The following is a 26443-nucleotide window of genomic DNA, read 5'->3' on the forward strand; positions in this document are numbered from 1 at the left end:
GCTCTGCAGCACCTGGTGAAAGTCTGGATTGTCCTTTGGCCTTTGGACTGAGAATCTTTTCCCAAGAACAAGCTGAAGCTTGTCTTTTTGTCTATCTGAGATGAGCTCTGGCCCAGAGAACCCAGTATACGGTTTCACCTAACCACCACCTCCCATCCTCCAATGTGCATATCCTACACAGACACCATATTGTAAAGTTACCCCCCCCCCCCACCAAAATGAATGCTATGTCCACCCTGTCATGTTTATGTGTTTATGTCCACCCTATTGAGTCAAAGTGTGGACATTTTAGACCAAAGATGGGGTGGACATTTTGAGCTTCAATTAGAATATTAGCTTTCAACAAACTGTGACTAGCTAAATATGTCGTCTGGTTGTTGAAGACAATTTGGTATATTTAAACTTACATATTTTGAAAACACTGTATTCAGATCACTTCTGGCACATTTTATGGCGACAGGGTGGACATGCCAAGCTTTGGCAAAGCAAGCAAGCAAACTCATATGAAGAAAATTTGTCAACTGAAAAATCACCAACAAATTTCACCTCATTTGTTGAAATTCCTGCCACTGAAGAGACAAAAAAATCTGTTGTCCTGATGTCACTAAAGGGGATGGCCTTTTCTGAAAGGGGTGGATTCCCCAATACGACAGGGTGGACAACCATTCAAGGGACATGGACAAACTCTTCTTTTTTATTAAATAAAAATATAGTTTTTATTACCAAATGATCAGTACACTTAAATTTAATCTCTTATTTAACAAAATATTAATATAATGTATTATTATTATTATTATTATTATTATTATTATTATTATTATATGGTTTGACAATATTCTACTATCATTCAAATTTAATGAGCAGTGCTTGAAACGTAGCAAAATAACATGCATCCTATTACACAAAACTATAAAAAAATAAAATAAAAAATAAAAAAAATCGAGAAAATGTTATGAATATAAAAACTTGGACTAATATAACACACCCTTTCATAGTCATGTTATGTTATGTTATCATGGCAAATTAGTCATTTATTACAGGACACCAAAAGGCACCCTACAGGGATACTGACCCATAAATATATAAATAAGCTAATAGGCTATACTGTATGTTCTAAAAATCTAAACAATTCGGATAATAAGGTATCTCAAAATTTTCAGGTCTTTTGAAGTGCCCACAATAACACTGTGCACAACACTGTTGTTACACTGGCACAGCGTCTTCAAAGCTCTTATGAAATGCTCAATTAATTCGAAAAAACACAATGCAGCAACCACTATTTCTGCATCAGCTTTATAAAATCCATCACTTAACCATATCTTGCTCACATTCTTTCCTTTTTTTCCTCGTCACCACAGCAGATTAAAAGTGTTGCGCTTTAACATGAGGGGAAGGCAGGGCCTTGCGTAATTTACGGGGGCCATACGCAACTTGAGTAGTGAGTGTACAGTGTACAGACTCTGACAGTGGTTTTCTAAAGTACTCCTGAGCACATGTGGCTATATTTAACAGTGCAGCATGACGTTTCTTATGCAATGCCATCTGAGCGCTCAAATGTGATGCACATTCACCTGAGGTTTCCTGCCTTGCCCTACACAGACTAAGATTTCTCTGGATTCCCTGAATCTTTCCAAAACATTATGTATGGTAGTTGGTGAAAGAACTAAATTTTGTGATTATTGATTTGACCGAAACATGATCCCCTTACCTATTATCAATACACCTGCTTATTGTGGAATGTTTCAAAACAGTCTAACTTGGATATTCTATAAGCTTTTTTTTTTTTTTTTTGCCTCTATCCCACATTTTTAGAGAGTGTTGCAGCCATCAACATCAAAAGTTGTTTAGATTTACAAAATACATTTAAGCTGGTTAATGAAAACATTGGAAATAGTTTCTTTGTACTTTTTGTCAATTAAATAAAAGTTAAAGGAAATTAACAAATAGCAGATTCTTGATTTCACTGCATTTTACAAAATGTCTAAACTGTTTTAGAATTGGGGTTGTAAAATCCCACTTTCAAAAGCTATTCAAAATGGAGCTCTGATATTAAAAAAAAAAAAAAAAAAAAAAAAAAAAAAACTCTAAGATGGCAATTATAAATTGCATTTAATGGCATCAAGCAGAGACAGCTGCTTATGTACACAACACAATTTTGGAACAAATCTATTGAGTTCATTGTACTATACCTCCCTCCAGTTAGCAGATCTCAAGCCAGTATCGCACTATTGGGATGTAGAACAACAGATTTGCTGCTTGTATGTGCAACCAATAAATCTGTAGCAACTGTGAGAGGCTGTCATGTCAACATGGACCAGAATCTCTAAGGAATGTCTCTGGCTCCTTGCTGAATCCACGCTGCAAAGAATTCAAGCTGTTCTGGGGCCAAAGAGGCATCATGCGCAGCATTAGAAAGGTGTAGCCAATAAAATAGCCACCAAGAGCACGTATACAGTAATGTCCTCCAATGGGAACGATACCGATCGATGTAACGTTTTAGTTCGGTCGATGCAACCTGCATCTTCCAGGCTTCCACAGGTAGCTTGTAAGCGCTGAGGTATAAACTTTGTTTAGGGTGCACTGAACTATCTCATGGTTAAAACACTGCTATTTTTCTCAGCTTGCGCTGGGATTTATTGACAAGACAATTCATGCACAACACTGGGAATGAGCACAGTGGGAATTCATTTTCAAGCTGAGAAGGAAACTCCATTCCTTATCATTGCTGTGTGTCTGGCCACCAAGAAACAGAGGCAAATTCACAACAGACATCAAGCGACTCAAAGAGATATTTACGATTGTGCCATTGCTCCATGAATAGAAAGTCTTTTGGTTGGTGGATTGGAGCTGAGTGGGAAGTGAACTGGATTGTAAATCTCTGGAGCGGACAATCCCACAGCCATTGGCAGAGCAACAGACACCGTGTTTCATTCTAGCTAATGTCGCTGTTTAGTAATGTGGCCCAGGTGTTATAAACGACAGGCCATGCTGAGATTTATGCAACTGATTCCAGATCTCCCCGATGACCTGTTTTACCTCTTCTCTCAGCGTGTTTTCCCTTGTGATGCGCACTTGCTGATGCAACATAGGGGTCCAAAGCAGTCTTACATGCCATGTGGTTTTGCATGGTCTCAAAAGAATTAAGAAGATCTGATTAGCCTGTTGAGAAGTTATGACTAGCACTACTCCATGAGAGCAGTGCACAGTTGACAAGTAATACAGTGGTAACTTATTTTGCAGATTGGAGATTTTGAGGATAAAATATGTTTTGTTGTCTTTGAAGCTTGACCAAAGTAGTCAACTAGACAAAGAGAAGTAAATAAAATAAATAAATAATTTCATGTAATAAAATAATTAATTTTAAATAATAAATAAAAATTTCAGTCTGTTTGATAAAGCATATTGAATGCCTTCAGAGAAATTCAAAAATATGGTGCTTGATATTTGCTTGCATATTAGGAAGAAAAGAAAACATATTACAACCACATGTAATTGCATCTTTATTGACTATTAGCAGTAGTGTAATTGTGTCTATAACAGGCTACCTAGACTAATTATCAGGCTAGCTTTCATAGTAAGTCCTGTTCTGATGAGCAGTATGATTGGGGATCATGCCAGCCAATCAGAATTTATAGATGAACTGTCCCATTAATGCAACTATGTTGCTTGGAACTGACTATAGCTTCTTGACAGTGAAATCATCTATTTCCAGTTTTATTCAGAAGAACCTTTTATTTTAGAAAATTACTGTAACGCTTTGACTCATGTGACGTATTGCATCAATCATACACAATCCTCAAATGTGCAATCATGCAGATGTTTCTGAAAGGACATGGACCACATCCAACCTTTTAAATTTCAATGAATTTTGTCTAAACGATAAAACAGGGACTTGATTTATGCAATAGTTCACAAGTTTAAGTACTGCTACTAAGGACTGCAGAAAGGTTGCCCCAGTTGGGAATGAACCCTGGGCACTTGGGTCAGTGGGACCAAGCTACTGTCTTTGTCATTTCCTCTGTGTGAAACAATGCAGCATAATCAGGCTGCTGAGTCTCACTCAGCACAGCAGAGGTGAGACACTACTCTTTTGTGTCAGACTGTGTGTGCAGCTCTCAGACAGATAAGATATTCGTGGTCTGTAAAACAGCTTTAGCAAAGTTCAATTAGATTGTAATTAGACAGTCAATTAAGCTTTTCAAAATGACAGCAAAAGAACTGGAATTTTTCCATTAATGGATTTGCTGAATGAACTGACCATAAACCAGGAAAAACACCATTGTGAGAGATAATGTCCTTCACTTGACATCAGGAGCATTGCAACCTGTTCAGCAAATGTTTCTGTTTAGAGGTGTATAAGGCTGGTTTGATGTAGCCCATAAAACAAATATTTGTGGTTTCATATGGGTTTGAAAATCGTTTATACAGTTTGTACAAATTCATAAATGAATGTCATGCTGTGTAATCATTAAGTTCATAATATAATCATAAACAACATAATAACAACATTTTTTCCTGACTCCTTAAGTGAACATATCTCATACATTTTTTATTTTATTTTTATTTTTTTGTATATACTGTATATTTTCCAGGTAAACACATTATTACATAAATTATTAATTTAATAATATATAAATAATAATAATAAATTCTCCCTTCATGTTTCAACCACCTACTGCACATATTCTGAATGACCATATTCTACAATCCTAATCTTACCCAATACCTAAACTTAACAACTACCTTACTAACTATTAATAAGCAGCAAATTAAGATTTTATTGAGGCAAAAGGGATAGTTCACCCAAAAATTAGACTGCGTTTTACTTTCCCCCAAGGCATCCTAGGTGTATATGACTTTCTTCTTTCAGACGAATCCATTCAGAGTTATATCAAAAATTGTCTTTGATCTTTCAAGCTCAGTTATTTCAGGCAGCGGGTGTTGCATTGCTTCAGTTCAAAAGACCTGAAATAAAAAGCGCACTTCGATAAAAAAAGTGTCTCACACGGCTTGGGGGGTGGGGGTGGGGGGGGGTTGGTGAACAAAGGCCTTCTGTAGCGAATCGATGCATTTTTGTAAGAAAAATATCTACATTCAAAACGTAATAATCACTTGAATCTAGCTTGCACCACAGTTGTACAGAAGCAGTTCCGGAGCATGATGTATGGGGTCAGCGTTGCACATGCGCCAGTGAGTCTTGTGAAAACCGATGTTTGTAACAGAAGCCAAGGAAGCAAAGTTTCCTTACTTTGGCAAAGGTAAACCAGTCACTCTTGGCTTATATTGAAATCCTCCGACATTCTTCTTTACAAATCCCTTCTGAGCGGTGCATGTGCTTCCTCAGGAACTGCTTCCATTTACAACAGTGAGCACAAGCTAGATTAAAGTGATTATTACATTTTGAATATGGATATTTTTCTTACAAAAACACATTGATTCGCCACAGAAGGCCTTTGTTCACCCCCTGGAGCTGTGTGAGACTCTTTTTTTTTCTTTTTTTATGGAAGGTCGCTTTTTATTTCAGGTCTTTTGGACTGAAGCAATGCAACAGCCGCTGACAGAAATGATAGAGCTTGAAAGATCAAAGACCATTTGTAATATAGCTCCGACTGGATTCGTCTGAAAGAAGAAAGTCATATACACCTAAGATGCCTCAGGGGTGAGTAAAATGCAGCCTAATTTTCATTTTATTTTTAATGGTTTGTTAATGGTGATAATTGGGCCTTAAAATAAAGTGTGACCACTTTTTATTTATTTATTTATTTTCAGTGTGGCAAGGTGCATTATTCTGCTGAAAGAGGCCACTGCCATCAGGAAACACATTGCCATGAAGGCATGTATGTATGTGCACACTAAGAACACCCCACAAGACTGTTTGGAGTTGCTATAGCTATCACTATTTGACCCTGGTCACTCTGACCTTTTTTGGAAAATTCAAGAACTGACTGTTCACTTGCTGCCTCGTCTCGCGTTGCCAGACCTTTAGACTGATGACTGGAGGTCTGTAATCCATGGCAGCTTTCATTGGCCAAGGCCCGCCCATGAGGCCAATAACAGACCAGTGTGTAAAACTCTCAGGCTTATTTTAAAGATTCTATGCCGTGAACTTTAAATATTTCACATACTTTTGAAAATCCAGTGTTTAGTTGATCCTGATAAGCACTCGTCATCACAGTTGTAAACACGACAGCTTTCTTCTTTCGTGAGGGGGATTGGCATCACGGCATCTTTGTTTCCCAGCAGAATGTTAAAGAACAAGACACACACATCTACCGGAAATCCCGTATAATTCAACCAATCTGATGACGACTTTGAAACTCCTGAATTGTTTCCACTTTTGTGTGCCATATGCATCAGACGTTTAGCCAACGGTCCATGGGCATGATGTCTGAGGCTGAGATTACTTGCTGCCTAATATATCCCAACCCTTGACAGTTTCCATTGTAACAACATAATCAATGTCATTTACTTCATCTCTTCTCAGTGGTTTTAATGCTGCGGCTTATCAGTGTATAAATCATCTTTCAAGACTGTCAATTTATAACTGCTTATTTCTCAGTCAAGCTATAGGTAAGCAGCAGACAAGACAACTGACCCCCCCCCACCCAACAACTGTATTTTTGCTGAGGACGGTTGCAGCCTTTTTTCATTGTGAATGATGCTCCATTGTATCTGTCAACACTTAGAGCATCTCTGCTCTAACAGAGACCGATGTTGTTCACCAAGGATTGTTGCTATAGAGGGAAAGACCCTAGGGTTAAGTCAACAGCAGGATGAGCCACACATGGCATTTAAAACAGCATGATCAGTAGCTCTTCAAGGTTGATGGAACTAAATATGCCGTCCTGCAGAAGTCAGGCTTGACATGATCACAGTCAGGCCTGCTAATGTCACTCTTTTAAGGAAGCTCACTTATCTGCATGTTCGCCATTAGCCCACATCTAGCTGATATGAGTAAGCGCCCTGCCAGCTAAAAACAGTGTTGCATTGTGCTGCTCTCATGAGTGTGTTGTCAAGGTGCTTTAGTTCCTTGTCTCCCGGTACTGACAGTAGCATCAGACCTCTATCTCCACCCTGTGTGATGCGCCCGGCATCCAAAGCCAAAAAATACACAATTGAAAAGAAGATGAAAAGGTACATTGGCAAAGCAGGAAACAGTCTGCCTGCACCTGATTTTAAGCAATCATATTTGTCTTCCCTTTTCAAAAAACACAAGTGTGTTATATTTCAAACACACATCAGCATGAATTAGGAAGCCCATTACCTGTACATACAGTATTCATAATATTGCCTGATTAGATGCATGTCTAGGCTAAAAAAGTGATTCTGCTGCAATATTCCGTAGTGTTTTGACTCAGACGCGCAAATATGAATCATGTCTTGGCATGAAAGCTCCATAATCAAGCTGCAGCACTGATAAATAGCTGAAAACATTGTATTTTGTCTTTTTATTTAATCTATATTATACATCCTTAAAACAAAAAGAAACTATAAAAACTTGTTTTCAGGAAACATTGGCATTACATTACAACATTGGCATTTTTCTTCTTGCTTTAAGCATAAATCCCTCTAAAGTTTTTTTTTGTTAAATCAGTATTAATAGATGGAAAGAACACTATCTTGTGATCTTACTGATCATATTTTCATACACAACAACTATTTCTGTAATGATTCCAAGCTCCACAGACATGTTTATTTTTCATGAACAAGCATTTGAGATAGAAATTGACAAAACCATTGCCTATGGGATGTCTTGCATATTCTAACTCAGTGAAAGGAACCGCATGAATCTTATTGAGAAACCAACAGACTTTGATTGTTGCCAAGAGGCATATCATATCATGGTTTGGCATGGATACATGGGAAAAGCTGATAACCTTTTCGCTTATCATCTCTATTATAAAGCCTGGATGAGCAGCACTGAAAGCTGTTGTAAAATACAGATAACTACAAACCTGTGACTGCATATTCTATATTAATGCATCATGTTGCTTGGCAACTGTAAAGTCCTTCATTAAGACAAATGAACTATATTAGTTGGCAGAAATAATGTTTTGATTCTGATTATTATTATTGTTATTTTTTTTTATCATATTGCTGTCAACATTGTTTTACTAAATTAATAAGCCATTTATTTTTTTTAACAAAGTGCTAAATCCAAGAGTCACCATGGAAATGCAGGGGGATCCTTGAAGGTAAGCAAAAAAATAATAAAAGTAACGTAAAGCATAATGCTGTGGTACACTGAGACATGAAGAGGCTTCAGTACTGTGAAAAAACTTATTTGTTAGGAAACAGCTTGATAATTAATGAGTTGACAGCCTGTCTGCCAATCAACTGTGCACCACTAAAAATTAATTTTGGATTGATCAATTTTAGAGTTTACAATAAAAACTGTTTTATAAGAGAAGTCACAGAAAAATTTCTCACAGGTGGGATTCAAGTTGAGGGTTTTTTTTTTTTTGTTTGTTTTTAAAAGTAGAGCTGGGGAAGTTGATGTCATTCCATCTCTAGTGACACTGGGCTTTTTTCTTCTTTTTTTTTATTGCAATCTGGGCTCTAAGTACATATTGCCACCTACTGGGCAGTTGTGCATTTTTTTTCCCATTCTTCAGGGATAGCTGATGCTATAGGAACAGTACTATACCACAGTGCCATACTACAAAGTGACTGCCAGTTTATGAGCCCATGAACACTGTAGTTGCACAGACTGACATAAATGAAGAGCTCACACTCATATAGACAAACAAAAGATAGAAACCAGGAATCAGATAAATATCCAAAACTTTGATAACATGTACGGAGGAGGCCTTACACGCTGCCATGCAATTATCTTTCAAAGATGCATCCTTAGGTAATGCCTAAGAAGCAACACCTCTAGTAGAGTGTGCTCAAATACCAAGAGGCGAAGATAACTCATAAAAAAACTAAACAGCATTTTTCACCTAATGCAACATCCTGCTCCGATCAGAATCTTCTCTGATTGGAATCTCCCAGGTTCACCTGCTGGGGATGTGTACCACCCTTAGCTACAAAAACTTGTTTTGAGTAGAAAGAGCCTTGCTAATCTTTATGGTGCAAGAGCACAATTCTCCTTGCCTGTTTAAATACAAAACTACCAACACGTTGTCTGTTCTCACATGTCAGTCCAGAAGGCCCAAACGAAGTGGCTTAAGACAGAAAAACTGCTATCATCTCCAGGCATTTCATGTGCCACTTGAGATGATTGTCCTCCAGACTCCATAGACAAGGCATGCTTTGTGAAACCCCACCCCAAACTACTAACGAGGGCTGTCTTGCTAAGACAATTTCGCTCTAATTAAATGTGTCAAAAATTGGGGATGACCAACAGCAATTATAAATGATGATGCCAACAGGGTCAAACTCTGTGACTGTTGATCCATTCAAAGAGTCCCACATCACAGAAGGTATCAAAAATAAATAAATAAAAATAATAATAATAATAAATAAAACTTTCTTTTAGGTTTAGCCTCAACCTGGCCTCTGTTGATAATCAAGAACCAAGTCTTGAAGTCGAATTACCAACTTCTCCGACCACCTTAGAATCAGCCATTCATTGAGGTAGTTTAATTTCAAGAGAAGCATCCAAGTCCAGGTCAATAGGAAGAACCCTGAACTGATAATCGTTGCTGAGTCTCTAGATGATCTAAAAATGGAATATGCATCTTCTGTTCGAGACAAATTGCGTTTCAGTGTCAGCATTTGGAAACTGAACATCCTGAGCATGAAGTTTAGCAGATGTGTAGGAAACGCCACAAACCCCGGTCCAGACAATAATGTCTGTAAAAATTTTATTCCTCTGGAAGGAGGTGCTTCCTGTATGGCTCCTTTCTCCAACAAATAATGAATGTCTGGCTCAACACAGGAGCCTCCTGAAAAATGGGCACTCAATTGAAGTGAGGTTGGCAACAGCAAATGGATAGTATATTGCTGTACGGTGTATAGAAACCAGCCAGACGCATTTGGTATAAGTTGCAACACTCAGGCTCAACACTGGATCCCAAATCCCTAGCTCATGCATATCTTGACAGTTGCAGAACTTGAACGATGGGGGATAGCCAATTGTCCTTCTTTCCTCTTAAAGAAGATAAGCCTTGGACGAACCACTTAAATATTATATATACTTAATTATTATACTAATTATATGACCATATTTCAATTATGACAACCCTTGTAATAGTTTGCCATGGTATTGGATATGACATTGTTAATGTATTTGGTTATGTTGGAATAGATCTGCTAAGCTACTGTTGATTATTGTTCCTGCTGCAGAACAAGTACAGAGACTTGCTGCTGCCAATATATCTACAGGTAAGCTACTGTATGTAAGACATGCTGCTGTTGCACATATAGCATACAGTACATGAATTAACACATGCATGTGCTAAATACCTCTGAAGAAAATTAACCCTGAAACATAACTCGTGTATAAATTCAGAAAATAAGCTAATTGAGGTTATCCATTTACTTATTCATTTAATGTACCCGGGAATGTTGCATAACCTTTTTCCTGAAAAAAAAAAAAAAAAAGTTTACAGTTACACTTTATTTTATGGTGTTCATGTTACATTACTATACTTGCTATAGTAATAACAGTAAATTATGCATAATTACAAGCAACTAACCATAAACCAAACCCTAAACCTATAGTAAGTACATGTTGTTAATTAATATTACTTAGCACTTATTTATGCATTTAAAGGGGAAGATGTAAAGTGTCAAATAAATTGTAATATGAAAATATGCTTAGACTCCCTCGATTATTCCATTAATAAAAAGGAGTAAAATACATTTGCTGTATCTATGTATATATGTATGCATGTGTGTATTGATTGATTGATTGATTGATTTTAGAGCCACTTCATAGCTTCAAGTTCATAGCTTTTTATCCTCAAGGTACCATTGATGGGTCATTTAAACCAGGACATTTCACTGTGCAACTGCATTTTAATAGCAGCTCATCAATTCCAGCTGAGGAGCATCAACCAAAGAGGTCCAACTTTATATTATGACCTGTAGGGGACTCCAAGCTTTACAAATTAGAGGAACGCCCTTGTATTAGAATCCATGAAAATTAAAGAAGAGATTGACAGGTAAGTTGGTTTAATACTACTCTTGTTATAGAACTGCCACAGTCTGTTTACATCATTCTTTTTTGGGAGCAATTTTTGGGAGCTTTTTCTACATGTACATATATTGCCAGAAACACAAAAGTCTCCTAAAACTCTTCTAAGCATTACATTAGAAAGGGATCAAGACAACAGAAGAACCTCTGAAAAAGTAGGGTAACTACAGCCTGGCAGGGGAGCTCTAGAAATGAAAAATAAAGCAAAATGTATTTGTATGGAAATAGCGCTGTCCTTCAACAAGCAAAAATCTGATTATTTTCATGCTTCTTGCGCTTTTTTGGGGATCTGCACAAATCCCATTTGACGTTTCCTTTCTGCAGGCAACCCTCTCCCTCCCTCCGCTTGTGGCCCAGAGATGGTGCGAAGCGGTATCTTATCACATGCCCATTCGACACAAACACCCGACCACTTCTTTGGGGCTCATTGATCCTTCAGGAAGTCCATCCAACTTTTTGCTCAAGATGAGGCATTTGCATGTGAATGAAGAGGCTTGAAATTTGTGAAAGCAGCCATTGATGAGAACGCTCATAGAAGGGGACGTTGCCCGTTCACCCGTCACTACTGGGTTCCCATTTGTGTGAAGCTTTTGCTGCTAAAAGCCTCACATATCACTCTGAATAGTCTCAGTAGTCCAATCTCTCCACTCATTTTCACAATGATGTTTAAATCATTTTTTTCCTTCTTCTTAAAAAAGCTGAGACAACGATTTCAAGCATCACCTTTCCTTCACCAGCTATAAAGCCCTGACATGGTTTGCTGTAAATATGGTATATATTTTCATATACAAATCTTGTATTTTCTATAGGTCAAATGGTAAATGGCAAAAAAAGTTTGTTTGTTTTTTGGTGGGTTTTGTTGTTGTTGTTGTTTAGTGCAGGACTGGGTGAGTCACTGTAGCTATGTTTCCTTCACCCTAGTTTTATGTACATTTTGAAGTATTGTATCATAAACAAGTTATGGAAACACCTAATTTAGAAAAAAATTTAATTTTTAAAAATCCCTTAATTAGCAAAAAATTCTTAAGTTCGCTTGAGGTGGTTTTTGACTTGCAAAAAGAGAATGTAAATAATAAGTTATCTAGTTATCTATCTAAAGAGAAATCTAGGTTGTCACTACCACCGTCATCCCCTCAAACATCTTGATGGAAATGTTTTTTTGTTTTTTTGTGAACTTTGAATAGATTCACTTCACGTTTGGATGAGTCATTTTATCAAAGGCATGGAAAAAGGAGGATACTAATAACAAATGTTTGTTATAATGATAATCTTTCTAAAATAATCAAGAACAATTTAGAGCAAAAACACTAAATGATGTCAGTCCCCTTTCTGGTCTATGTATCCCTGCCTCTGCAATTATTTTTATCTTCAGTGGGTATGAAATAATAATAATAATAATAATAATCTCCCTAGGTGATACTACGGTCGCCATGATTTTGCCAAGTAAGACATGTTCCTGGATCAACATTACTGTCCAGAAATATAGACTTAACCCAATCCCTACCCCTAAACCTAACCCTACCCATAATTTATTCCTAAATTAGTGGGAAATGATAGCTGATTTACAAGGGTTTAGAAGCACCTAACCCTGATTTTAAGGCTAAAACTGATATTTCCTGAAAAGTTATATCTCAATTCTGATTGGTTGATTGGAATGTTATTCCAAGATCAACAAGGATGTTGATCCAGGAACATGTTGTACTTGTTGAAATCATGCTCACCGTGATGCTACCCCATCAACCACCAACAAAGCATATAAAATTCCAAAAATAAAAAATATTTATTATTAAGTAAAATACTGCAACATGACAATACAAACAACAATAAAATCAGAAATAGACTGTAACTGTCAGCGCTCCCTCTTAATATAGACCGTCTGGGTTTCGTGATCCTAGTTCATGCATGCAGGACTTTTCAGAAAGTCAGCGCGTGTAATAGTATGAGAAAAAACAATGATTTTGCTCCAAACTTACTCAAGTGTGACCTAATACAGATAATAAACTGACAAAGTTTACATTTCTTCGAAGCACTGACTAAAAACAGATGGAAGCAAACGCGATTGCATATGTATAGGTTTGTGTCACGTTATTCTATTCAAAATAGCATTAACTCCCGATTGATTTGCATTCCTGGCAGAAATAAGAACCATTAGTGTTACTGTAACCAAGTAGCCTGTTATCATAAATAGTGGTCAAATATCGAAGCTAATCTCAAGGTCAAATCAGAATATTTACTGTAAAAATGTTTCTGAAACAGCTATATATTTAAAGCTCCACTGTTAGTTTTGATATATTTGTGGTTTGTTCACAAATTCCACCCTGTATATATATATATACACACACATGTATATGTATATATATATATATATATATATGTGTGTGTGTGTGTGTGTGTGTGTGTATATATATACACACACATATATGTAACTTTCAAAATAAATGCCTTTGCAATGAAGAAAAAATTAAAAAAATAAAGTTATTTTTATAAAATAAATCATGATGTTAACCAATTAACAGGTTTTTAGCATAGCATTTTTGTAGTCTTTTAATATTAAAATGACAATGACTTTTTTTATTTTGCATTATTCATATTCTTAATGTTTTTTTGTTGTTGTTGTTGGTTTCTCTGTCTATGAAAAAAAAATTATTTGTTGTTGACGTACAGAAGGCTGTGTAGTTGAGGAAAAACTGCCTAATAATAACCAATAATATCCTAGCCTAACATGTTTCACTACCTCCCGATCAAAACAAATCCTCATGAATAAAATCAAATCAGACTTTAAGATTATTTCCCACTGATTATCCTGTTTCAGTTGTAAATGTGTCACATTACTGAAGTTAAATGTGTTCAGTGTGTTCAAGTCACTTTTGAAAGAAAGCCTTTACCAGTAACATAAAATGTAAATATAAGGGATCACACACCTTTTGGCCAACAATATTCCAGGACTATTGCAATGTTCCATACTATATGCACAATTCAACTTTGCTGCAGCATGGATCAACCTGCTGGTTTGTCTGGCCAGAGGAGAACTGGCCCACCGACTAAGACTGGTTTCTCCCAAGGTTTTCTCTCCATTCTGTCACCGATGGAGTTTTGGTTCCTTGCCGCTGTCGCCTCTGGCCTGCTTAGTTGGGGACACTTACTTTCTAGTGATATCGTCAACTTGATTGCACAGATACTATTTAAACTGAACTAAGCAGGACAATGACATCACCGAATTCAATGATGAACTGCCTTTAACTGAAAATTGAGTGTTTACTATAGTCTTTTTGCATTGACACACTATCTTCCTATATGATACTGTATTGTTAAAAGTGCTATATAAATAAAGTTGACTTGACTAGATAACTATTAATATATATATTAGAGACTGCAATCACAATGTGATTCTTTTTTTCATATTCCTAACCCTAACCCTAACCCATATTCAGAAGTTTTCATAAAATAATAACCCTAAAATATACATTAAAATTGTTGTTCATTATTATGATGTTTCATCAAATGCATCAATATTTTGGTGAGTGAAGCACACAATAACAATTTCTGAATGATCTGCGGTAAGTCACAATGTATTACTTCTACATGGAAATATTTCAAACTGCCATTAAGCTGATCCAAGACATTAATTCCAAGTTTTAGATGTGAGCTAAAGTGGTACTCTGTGCCCTTTAGAGTTTTATCTGAAGTTTGCATATGTGTGTTAATGACACAGTCTATTCTGGTGTCTACAAAATTCCACCAATATTCTCTTTAAAGGTCTTTATAAAGGTTAACTATACAGTTTTATAACCAATCCACTTAAGGAGTCCATTAGCACAGCAACATCACCACATTACTGCCTGACAATCATTAGATTCTTAATTAATTCGAGCTCTCCCATGGACATTTGTGAACCCTTTTTGGTTAAAAAGGAAAATTACTCTCCGTGACTTCACAAAACTTTCTCTCCGTAATTATGTTGCTAATAGGAACCAAAATAAGAAAATTTAGACTATTTCAAGACCTCTCTCTTAAAAAGGTCAATCATTTAAAAAAGGAAGTGTGCAGGGGTCTCTTCTTAATAAAATGAATTATGTAAAATAATTCTGTAAGAAGAGAGATGAAAGGTCTTCATATCGTAATGATTTATGTTTGTTTAAAATGAATGATTAGAGTTACCTTAAAATGTACTTCAATTAGACCTTGCTACTGTAATTGTCGTTTCTGTTACGAAAAGGAAAGACCTTTATCATGTAACTGCAGATTTATTCATTGTTGCATATACAGCAACTACAGAAGTACCTAGACACTTGATACATCTGAATGTTTGCATCAGAAAACAACAAAATATATATTTAATAATTTATGAAATCAGTTCCCCTAAGGTAACACCGGCACATATCTACATACCAACATATCAATCCTGTGATTAACCCTCCAATCTATTAATATAATTTCCAAAATAATATTCTAACCATCAACCTATCAATCTATCCATCAGCTCACCAATCCACCCATCAACTTGCCAATTTAACAATCTACCCATCAACTTATCCTAGTACAACTTACCTGTTGTAGTGATATTTGCTTTCGACAACCTAGGGAGGCAAAATAGTGTAGTAATGGGTACTCGCGTCACCAATGACTTTATGATATTTGGATCACATGTCATTTTAGGTGTGGTTATGAGTACATCAAATAAGAAAGATTGGTGTGATCTCTAACTTGTAGAACCTCTTCTGTATCATCAACACAAGGAAGACACAAGTGTAATAAATAGATTTTATTAACAAAAGATAGGTAAGAGTAATCAACAACTACTAAATGAATACCATAAATTAAATGGGAATAAAATACAAAATATGCATAAAATGTAAGTGATTATGTTGGGTGTTGCAATGTCAGAGCTACGTTATCTGGAAAGATAAACTGTTGCTACTCTGAAAGAAATAAGGTGAAGAACCCTATTATGCATCAAACAAATACATGAAAGATTTGCTATAAACTGCAATAAGCTATATAATATCTAACGTAAATTAGAAAAATAATTTACTGATAATATCTAACAATGCCAAGGTCTCTGGAAGAGGTTTGGATAAGTGATATTTACGTTCTCTGTGGTCGAGTGAGCAGTCCGGTAGTGGTGACTTCATCCACTGGTTGTGCTGGTAGTAATGCAGTGGGGAAAGGAGTAGGAATCAGTTTCAACAGCATTGAACACGAAGTGCTGGAGGATGCTGATCTCATAGAGCACCAAGGGTCCTAGAATCTGGAACATGCAGATGTGACCCTGGAGCAGGTGCAGAAGGTCCTTAGCCTGGAACACGCAAGCAAAGGTACCTTGGAGTGAAGGTTTGCTTGCCGGAGCTTAACCTTGTTGCAGATGTCTGTGTGTCTTCTGCCTCTCTGGGCTAGAGACTCAGAACTTGGTCAATCCATTTTGTCTCTCTAGGCTGGAGACTCAGGACGTGCTGCATCTGTTGTTGTCTTGCTGGATGAAGACTCTAAATGAAGTCTGAACGTAGATTATCTCTTTCCTCGGAGGCTGGAGGCTCAGAACATGGTTGTATCTGTTGCTGCCTCAAAACTGGAGATTTAGGACTTGGCATCTGTTATTGCCTCTTCCCTCACGGGCCCAAGGCTCAGAATGTTGTTGATCTGTTGCAGTCTCACCTTCACATGCCGGGGACTCAGAACAGTTGTTGATCTGTTAGTGTCTCCTGGATGTGTCAGAGACTCAGAACCGAGGTTGATCTGCTATCATCTCACCCATGCACGATGGAGACTCAGAACTTGCTCTGTTAGTGTCTTTTCCCTGACAGGACTCAGAATCAGAACAAAGTGTAGCTGTTGTTGCCTCTTCCCTCACGGGACTCAGACTCAGTTCAAGGAGTGTCTTTTGGGAAGGTACATTTATCTCTTTTCGATGAGGAGGAGATTGCAGTCTGGCACTTCTCCATTTCCAGGCTGTGATTGGCTGTTTCAATCAGAGTGGGGGGGGGTGCACGGTGCACGGTGTGGCCCACCCTTCTTTCCTCCTGTGGAACTTATTTGCATAGTCCAAACACACATTCAGAGAAGAGTCACTAAAGGTTTACCAATGTATTTTGTACCAAAGGTCTTCTTCTTGCCCTCTAAGAGGTGTCTGGCTGTTGTCCTGGCATATTTTCTGATGGCTTTGGACAGTTTGCTTATGTTAGTCCACCAAGATCCAATCAAAATGTAGCAAACCGTTGTCCACTATTGTAGTCAGAGAGGGGCCCCGCCATAAACTGAGCCCTGGAATGTGCTGTCCACTACACTGCCAATTAGGGGTGTGTGATGTTGACAAAAATATCTCAATATTTTTGTGATGTTTACGATAACGATAATTAAACAATAATTTACTTTTGTGTTTTTATGCTTGTACCTTGGCTGGTTTAGGCCTGTCATAAATATGACACTTAAACTACCAGTATTTTGCAGCAAGTCCCTGTCTTAATGAGTGATTCATTGAATCATTCATTCAAACGATCTGTTCAAAACAGCTAATTCAGTTAGAAACAAAGCAAGTGGCTGTTGTCACGATCGCTGCCGGAAGGAACATGGAGCCGTGGATAATCGAAATAGTCTTTAATAAATCCAAAAACACAGGGTATATTCACACAGGGAACTGGAGAAGACACATGAACACAACAAAGCAGACCCGACAAACACGGACTGAACAGACATGAACCTAAGTACACAACTTAATTTGGGAACAACAAGACACACCTGGAATCAAATTGACAATCAAACACATGGGAAACTGGGCCATAGAGGGAAAAACACACAGATACATGTCCATAACCCTGACATATCCTCACACTGTAGAAACAACTGGGAGGGGGGAGGCACGTGTGGGAACTGGGAGGAGGCTCAGAAGGAGGCAAACAGAGGTGGTGACCTTGGAGCAGGAGGAGCCAAGCAAGACCCAGACCACAGCCATGATGGGGACCTACAGTGGAGCCAACTGAGGGAGGAGTCATGGTGGAGGAAGGGCTGATGACTCCAGGGTGCCAACCAATGGCGGCAGAGCAGGTGGCCGAGGAGCCCGAGACAGAGGAGCCCTGAGGCGAAGACGGAGAGCCGATGAGCCAGGGTGACGGAGAGGATCCGGAGGGCCAAGGCGGAGCAGATGGCGCTGGGGACTGTGGCAGATGCAGGGATCCAAAAGGCCATGGTTGAGCAGGAGCTACAGAGGACTGACGAGGAGCTGAAGTGATGAAGGAGTCTGACAGAGCCAGAAGGACTGAGGGACGAGGCACAGCCGGAGGAGTGTAGTCCAGAGGCACAGGATGGTCAACACTAGACCAAGGCGGAGCCGGAGGGACGAGGGAGCCTGGAGGAGCCAGTGGACTGATGGGCCACAGTGGAGAGAAGGGAGTTAGGAGCCATGGTGGAGCTGACGGGTCCACTGTCAAGGCAGAGTCCGGGGCTTAGAGGCTGGAGGCAGAGTCAAGGGAAACTCCAGCCATGGTGACGCTGGAGGATGGTAGTCCCAAGGAGATTGCACCGTGCTGATGGTGGACTGAGGGCGAGCAGAGGGGCTGCCAGACGACAGCAGTGGAGGAGGCAGGAGAGGGTGGGTGGGCGGCCATTTGTTACCCTCCGGGCTTAACTTGGGACCGGGAGCCCTCCCAGGGCTGGACGTGGGAACAGGAGTCTTCTCTGGGATAGAAATGGAGACAGGAATTTTCTTTGGGCTAAACTTGGGGACTGGGTCTCTCTCTAAACTGGACTGGGAAACGGGAGCCCACTCAGGGCTGGACGGGACCAGCAGGGATGAAGGAGAGAGGAGAGGGGCAAGTTGGGTTCCACCTCAGTTTACCAGTCTATAAGCTCCCCCTTAAAATCCAGCAGTCCCAGATGCATAATCAGCTCACCCTCAACCGTGGTGCAGTGTGCGGAGCTTCACTCCATGCTCTCTCTGTCCATGGCATTCTCCCTCATGGCGGGCTCTGTTGTCGGCTCTCGCACCTTGACTGAAAGCAAGTGGCTGTTATCATGATCGCTGCTGGAAGGAACACGGAGCCGTGGATAATCAAAATATTCTTGAAAAAATCCAAAAACACAGGGAATATCCACACAGGGAAATGGAGTAGACACACAAACACAACATAGTAGACCTGACTAACACAGACTGAACAGATTCTAACTTAAGTACACAATTAAATTTGGGAACAACGAAACACACCTGGAATCAAATGAACAATCAAACACACAAGAAACTGGGTCAGGGCAGGCATATGGAGTGATAAAATGCACAGATACATGTCCATAACCCTGACAGCTAGTCCATATAAATTTAGTGATAAAAGCAGTTGCAAATGTTGTACAAAATAAATACACTCATCTTAAAATCATCTCAAAAACACTGTTTTACTACCAAATTGTATGTAATATCTAAATATTATTGATATTTAACATACATTGGAAAGGTTTCTGTGACCTCTTGTGAGATCTCCGCAAAACATCTTACAATTTATTTCCAGAACATGATGCATGATTGGATACGCTAAGCCTTGAATACTGGTCAGGAGTGTGGATTTTGTGTGTGTTAAGGGCACTTTGGCACTTTTAAGACCTGGGACAGTCTTGCGCACTTAGGACTTCCTGTCGTGTGCATGTGCTTTCAAGAGGCCAAAACCACAAGTGTGGGTATTTGGACAAGGCATTTATGAATGGATTATTGAATCACTTAAATTATTTGTTCAAAAACAGATTCATTCAGGAATAACAGTGTTGCTTTGAGATGCACAAATGTTCTGCTAAGACTTTGTTTGGAACTATTTTTATTGGCAAAACAATATTGTTATAGATAAGAATATAAGGCTAAATTGTTGGAAACTAAATTGTTTAAGGTAAAAGAGTACTTTTTAGGGAAGAGAACAAAAAGAGCACTGATTTCTACTGAGTTACTTAACATAGTGAGACATTTAACAGTGTAGAGGCAACAACTGCCTACCAAAATTCAAATCTTATAGTGGCCAACTAATACTTATTCCTAGGTTTAGATCTAACACTTGATATACCAATCCACTGAAAACAATCAAGAAAATATTGTAAACAATGAAGAAGATATTTAAAATCAAAACTGAATGTGAAGCTCTGCAGGTTGAGATGCTACACAAGAGCACTTAACTTAAACTAACATAGCAAATTGAAATGGATTTGTATGTTTTTTTTTTGGACATTCCCATAGGAAAGAAAAATCAAAAGTCAAAAATCAACAATCAAAAGATATCTTTAACATCTCAAATATTTATCCTAGACAGAAATTAGTTTACTTTAAGATCAAATAGAGATTTTGCTTGAGTTTCCTGCTTCTCAAACTTTTCTCCTGAGACAAAAACTCTAACACTGTCACATTTGTCTCCTATAAAGTTTTAGAAGAGATCTCATCATCATCACACATTGTGCTCAGATTTTACTCCTTAAGCCCTGATACACTTCAAACGAAATCAAACAACAAACTGATATGACGTCATTTCAAACAAAATCAGGCTGAAACGAAGTTTGTTTTGAGTTTGTTTCAGCAGTTCGAAACAGCTGACCAAAGCAAACTTTTTGGGGGAGTTCGTTTGGCTTCTAAACACCGTTGAGCTTCCATTGGTCCGTGACGGTTACACAATTGGTGGGTGTGTTCTGAAACGCCACCTTTTTTTGACGTGCTTTTTTTTGTTTTTTCCCGGATTGTTTCTCATTCAACGAAGGTCAGGCAAAAGAGAACAATATCTCCGGCCTAGTCACTAGCAACATGGATACACTGGAGTGTCAAATAGCTGAGCTGGCACAGATATATCCGCACCTGTACGATCACTCACGGAGAGACTTTAAAGATTCAGAGAAAGCATTTAATTCCTAGTAAGAAATTGCAACAAAGCTTGGTGTCGACGACCCGGAGTTATGCAAAAAGTGAGGTAGAGAAATATCCGAGACAAGTTTTCCAAAGCCATGAAAAGAATCAAAGGAAAGAGTAAGATATAAGGTAGCAAGTAACCATGCATTTCAAATAAATGTTACACCATACTGCTGCTGCTGTTGTTCTTTCAATAAGCGAATTTAAAGGGTATACAATAAATGAAATGCATGAAATATATAAAATAATATACATTTGTTTTTGTTTGTTTTTATTAATGGACATTAAAATATAAAAAGGTGTAACAATTTATCCAGTTTAATAAACACTACTAAAATAAAGTAACAAACTGACTCCAATATTTTTTTTCCACATTATGCTAAAGTTTTACAGACTATGAGACATTCACACTTCCCATAAAAGACTGATTATGGTTCTTTTGTACTGCAAACATGATACTTGACTCTGAACTGCGGCTAATCATTTATTTTTTTTTTGTCTATAATATTCTGACCATTGGTGCCCGTCTCACACCTAGATTGCCTACATTTCATCATTTCATCATTGTTGTGTTTAGGGGATACGTGCGAGCGTCGCGACGCATGTTTAAATTAATCTACACCCCCCCTCCAGCAGCACGGGGGTGTCGGAATGTTCGAAAACAGTATCTTTCACCTCTGTCTCTTTTAAAGCTTTAGAATAGATCCCAACAACATCACACACTGTGCTATATTTCTCCTTAGCTACAGACACTGGATCTCTCACATTTGTCTCTTTTAAAGCTTTAGATGAGATTTCAACAACTTTACAAAGTGTGCATCAAGTCAAGTACTTGAAAGGCACTAAATAAAAGGGGGGAAATCATAAATTCAGAGTTAAAGGCTAAATCGAGAGAGAAATTATGCAGAAATAAGGATAATGTTACTTTTATAGAACAATGTTTATGTACTTAGGCACATAATTTGTTGTTGGAAATAGCAATGTACCAGATGCCATAATCAAAACTGATCTACAGAAAATGTAACCCTGGAGCTTTATTTGCTGATATCCACATCATTTCAATCAACGACAATATATGCATTGTCATATCTGAAGTTGTTTAATGTAGACAGTGTTTTATTGCACAATGATTTAACAGATAAAATCATAACCTATACTTACATACATGCAAAAATGAGCTGTTTAAGATTTTTTTTTTAATGCTAGAAAAAAAAACAAAAAACAAGCAACAACATCAACAAAAAAAAGTACATTGGTACACTACTGTTACATTTGTTAAAAAAGTGGGGTATTGCTTTAGTACTAAACATCTTGCAGTTGTAAATCCTTTCTTAGTGTGTTTGGAAAATGTGGTGCATATACATTACTGGACATTGAAGATAAATGTAAACTTTTAAACTAGTAACTCTTGAAATTCTGAAATGTATAATGCTATTTAAATGATAGTTTTAGTATTTACTATATTAGTAAAAGTTTAATGTTTCTCCTAAAATAAAACTGAAGACATCTTAAGACAAAGCTGATATCTCAATGAGAAATAAAAGAGAATCCCCCCTTAGTAACCTGTGCATAGAGTAACCTCTGTCAGAGCCATAGCCTTGTGGGTAGCATATCGATGTGAAGGCACAAGTGCACCTCAAACAGCATGGGTTTCAATCCCAACTAAAGGTAATTTCCTGCTCCTGGTCAATTCTCACCTGTCCAATTGTTTCCTGTCTCTACTCCTACTGTCCTGACCATTAAAGCTGAAAAACCTTGCAAGAGATTACAGCAAGATAACAAAGAGCTCTCCCGTGTTTCTCACACATTTCTCTCCCATAGTCATTTTGGATTCCTTTCTTTCAGAACTTTCTCATGTCTCAGTTGTGTCTACTGTAACCTATTTTGCTTTTCTGTTATTCTGAGTACATGAGGAATTGTATTTCTCCTTTTCTTCATGTAATGGGAATCAAAGACACAAAAAAACTCGGACAGTGAAAAACAGTCAGAGCAATATTTGTAATACTAAATAAACATAGTAATTAAAGCTACATAAAAAATTGTCTGTTTAAGTGGCTTCAAAGTAGTTATGTCCTTTTTCTAAATAACTTGTAGTAAAGTTAACAATCTTTATTTTTTTTAATTATTTATTTTTTTCATAAGGGTAGATTGTCTGTAGTAACTGCTTAAAATTATGTGTAGCCAGTACTGTAGATTGGCAAGCTACAGTTTTTAAGTAGCTTCCCAAACATTTCTACCTACCTTACTACCTATCTAGACATCCATCATAAAGAACTGATTACATAACCTCACTCTGGAGGTGTTTTTATATGCATTCTTATTTATGCCTCAACATATATTTTATATTAACTGTACCCGTTATTTCTTTCTGCCTCCACAACCTCTAGATTTGGATGATTATGGTCTGACCTCCCTTAAGCTCTGCAACTCATCATAAAGACAAGCTAAAGCTGTCACTTTTCTAAGATAATGCACAGTGCTCCCTGGCAGAGCTCTCCAAAAGGCCTCCAGCTGTTTATATCTTTCCGTCGATACAGCACAGTTCTTTAATATGTTCTGTGTCCTGTGTAAGCTGAACGGAGTGCTATCAGCAAAGTGCCAGGTCAAAGCACTGCTCTAGTAATTCCTCTATCTGTCTCTTTAAATGAGCATGTCTAGAGAGGCCAAGCAAGCAATGCAACCAACCAGCTGCCCTAAAGACAGGCCCTAGAGAGGGCATCTATTGTCACTACACAGTTTAGTACACAAACACTGTCTTTAGGGTAAGGCTCTCTAACTACAGATGAATTTATGTCCATACTAAAAGTTATCAATTTAGTTGTTGTTACATGAAGGTCATATTAATTTATCAGAAACTATTGAAATATTTTTTCCCAACCAACAATTTTGCCACTTAAAAGTTTTATCAAATAAAGTATTTATTTGTATATGTATTTTCATTTTATATTATTATTTTATTGTGAATTATGATGATATTATTTAAATATCAAATTATCTAATTATGCATGAAATGTGAAAATATTATTTAATTGTATTTAAGACACATAGTTCACATAGTTATGTCATTATATTACAAATATATGAAATAAATAAATAAATAGTGCATAACATGGTGAAAATGATCATATGGTTAAGGTGTTTCAGAAATTTCAGGTATTTCAGAATGAATTTTCAGAAACAATTATGCATGCATGTCTTTTGACATCACTGGCCCTTGTTCTCCATCCAATAAGCAATGGAGTGACACAAAGTTTGGCATGTTAAGTGGATAATATCTGTCTTCGATGCTTTAATCACCAAGCAACCAGCAGCCAAATGCTCCCCACCATTCAGCTCTGAGATGCAAATACAACATCTGCTTTTGAACCGGACTCACCATGACAAGTTAATGGCTTTAATATTGAAACAGTGATCACTCAGCATGCATACGGTAGAGAGAGTAAAGTACAGAGACGGATTAGATATTAAAATATTTCTAATTCCCACGACCCTACAGAGGCAGTTTAGAGAAAAGATGGCTGGAAGTTTAAATTACCTTAATTATTTTTATCAATTTTATTTTGTTATTTAACTTGACTTTTAGCAGTTTGCATTTTTTCTCACGTCATTCTGAACACATCTGTGAATATTGCTTGAAGTATATGAAATTAAAGTTTGCAATTGAATCAACTTCCATTTTTGTCTTATCTTGAGGCAGCACATTAACTTGAAATACAAGATTACACTTAATCTTTTTACGGTATGAATGCATGTTTTACTAACTACACATTTACCATACACAATCCATAAAATAACTCTGGTCTTTAAATGATACTCAAACAACCTCAGGGATAAAATCTTTTTAGTTGAAGACTCAGTTACCTAGAAGTTAGCAAGCCTAATGTGATTTCAAGTCTAGGATTTACCATCCAAAGATTAAGTGTGGCCTATTCCTAAATCAGTTTAAAAGCCCTGAAAGAAAATAGTTCTTATACTTGGAAAACAAATGCTACCACTAATATCATGTGTATAGTTACTTTGTAATTAGAACTTTGACAAGACAAACATAATTATATCATATCACAGATAGCATGTCACAAAACTTAAATATAGATGTGCATTTTCCCAAAAGGCTCTTGGCAATATTTATGTAAAGTACAGTTAAATTTACTATAATTGCTGTGACTGACCTCTTTATTTACTTATTTATTTTTAATTAATTTAGTTTTTGCACACCTGGTCTCCACTTATGCTTCACTTCTCAAGCTTGCTGACTTCTACTGATGCAAAGCAGTCTTATGACCCGAGGCCCATTTCCTCTTACCATCTGTTTTTTTTTTTTTTTTTTTTTTTTTTTTTTTTTTTTCTGCAGATAAACTGGATCCAAATGTCATCTGACAGGTCTGTTATCTAATTTTGATTTAGCTACAATCCTTATGCAAGTTACAACTTCTTTGAAAGTTTATCATGTTATTTGATTGGGTTAGAAATCCAGCGTACAATGTATTAGTATATTGTTCATTCTTTGAATTCAGGAACAGAAGTCTTTAACAAAATAAAGAGACCTTGAGATCCTAAATGCTACTGAATCATTAATAACTTGCTCTGTAGCCAATTTTCTTTTTATCTGACATCCCTCTTCCTTTTCATCCCCTCCTTTCCAACAATCTGGCCTCATTCTGTAATGCCCACTTTTCATCCAGTAAAATTTCACTATCATAAAATCTCAATACCCTGTTTTAGTAAAAATAAATAAATAAATAAAAAAGAAAAACACTACATTCTGACATTACAAATGTGTTACAGATTCTGTTGCATATTAAGATAAACTGTATTAATTAAAATATGTATTGATGACTGATTACAACAAACACACACACAAAAACTCTTGCAGTGGTAGTTTTTAATGTTAATTCAAAATACACAATAAATAATTTCTATCATTTAAATATTGTTTCTGTTAAAAAAAAATATCAATATCACACTAAATAAATTTGTGCATATAAATAAACAAAGAATGAGACAAATGCTTTAAAATATACCACAAAACATGTGTGGATGCAGCATCACAGCACGATTCATTAATTCCTCTGTTCATTCGTTACCAAGACATAGTGAGTATAAATCATTCATAAACCAAATGTACTTTCTTGTCCTGTCAGCAATTGATGTCTTAACAGTTTATTATCACTGTAAAAGACATTTAATTGAGAATGTCTAATGAGTAGCACAGAGAGTGTGCATGTTGTTACCGTCATTTTTCAATGATAAATTCAATCTGACAATGACATCATTACATGGCAAAGCTGATTGGTTTTCTCCTGTATCGGTAGCCAATGAGCTCACTGCACAACATTCAAATACTTGGCTAGTGCTTGTGGTAGCAGTTGCAGCACACTTCAAAAACCCTCCACCTTCCCCCAGCTCTACCCGTACAGATCTGCAATGGGGTGATCATG

The 26443-nt window shown here is 37.2% G+C and overlaps 1 protein-coding gene across 6 annotated transcripts in view; it reads right to left on the minus strand.

Annotated features, from left to right (window-relative positions):
* LOC109072910 (CUB and sushi domain-containing protein 1-like) overlaps positions 1 to 26443 on the minus strand; it is a 492278-nt gene that overhangs the window by 215396 nt on the left and 250439 nt on the right. The window lies entirely within an intron of this gene.

This window comes from Cyprinus carpio, chromosome B13 (assembly GCF_018340385.1).
Source record: "Cyprinus carpio isolate SPL01 chromosome B13, ASM1834038v1, whole genome shotgun sequence".
In the NCBI taxonomy this organism is placed as follows: domain Eukaryota; kingdom Metazoa; phylum Chordata; class Actinopteri; order Cypriniformes; family Cyprinidae; genus Cyprinus; species Cyprinus carpio.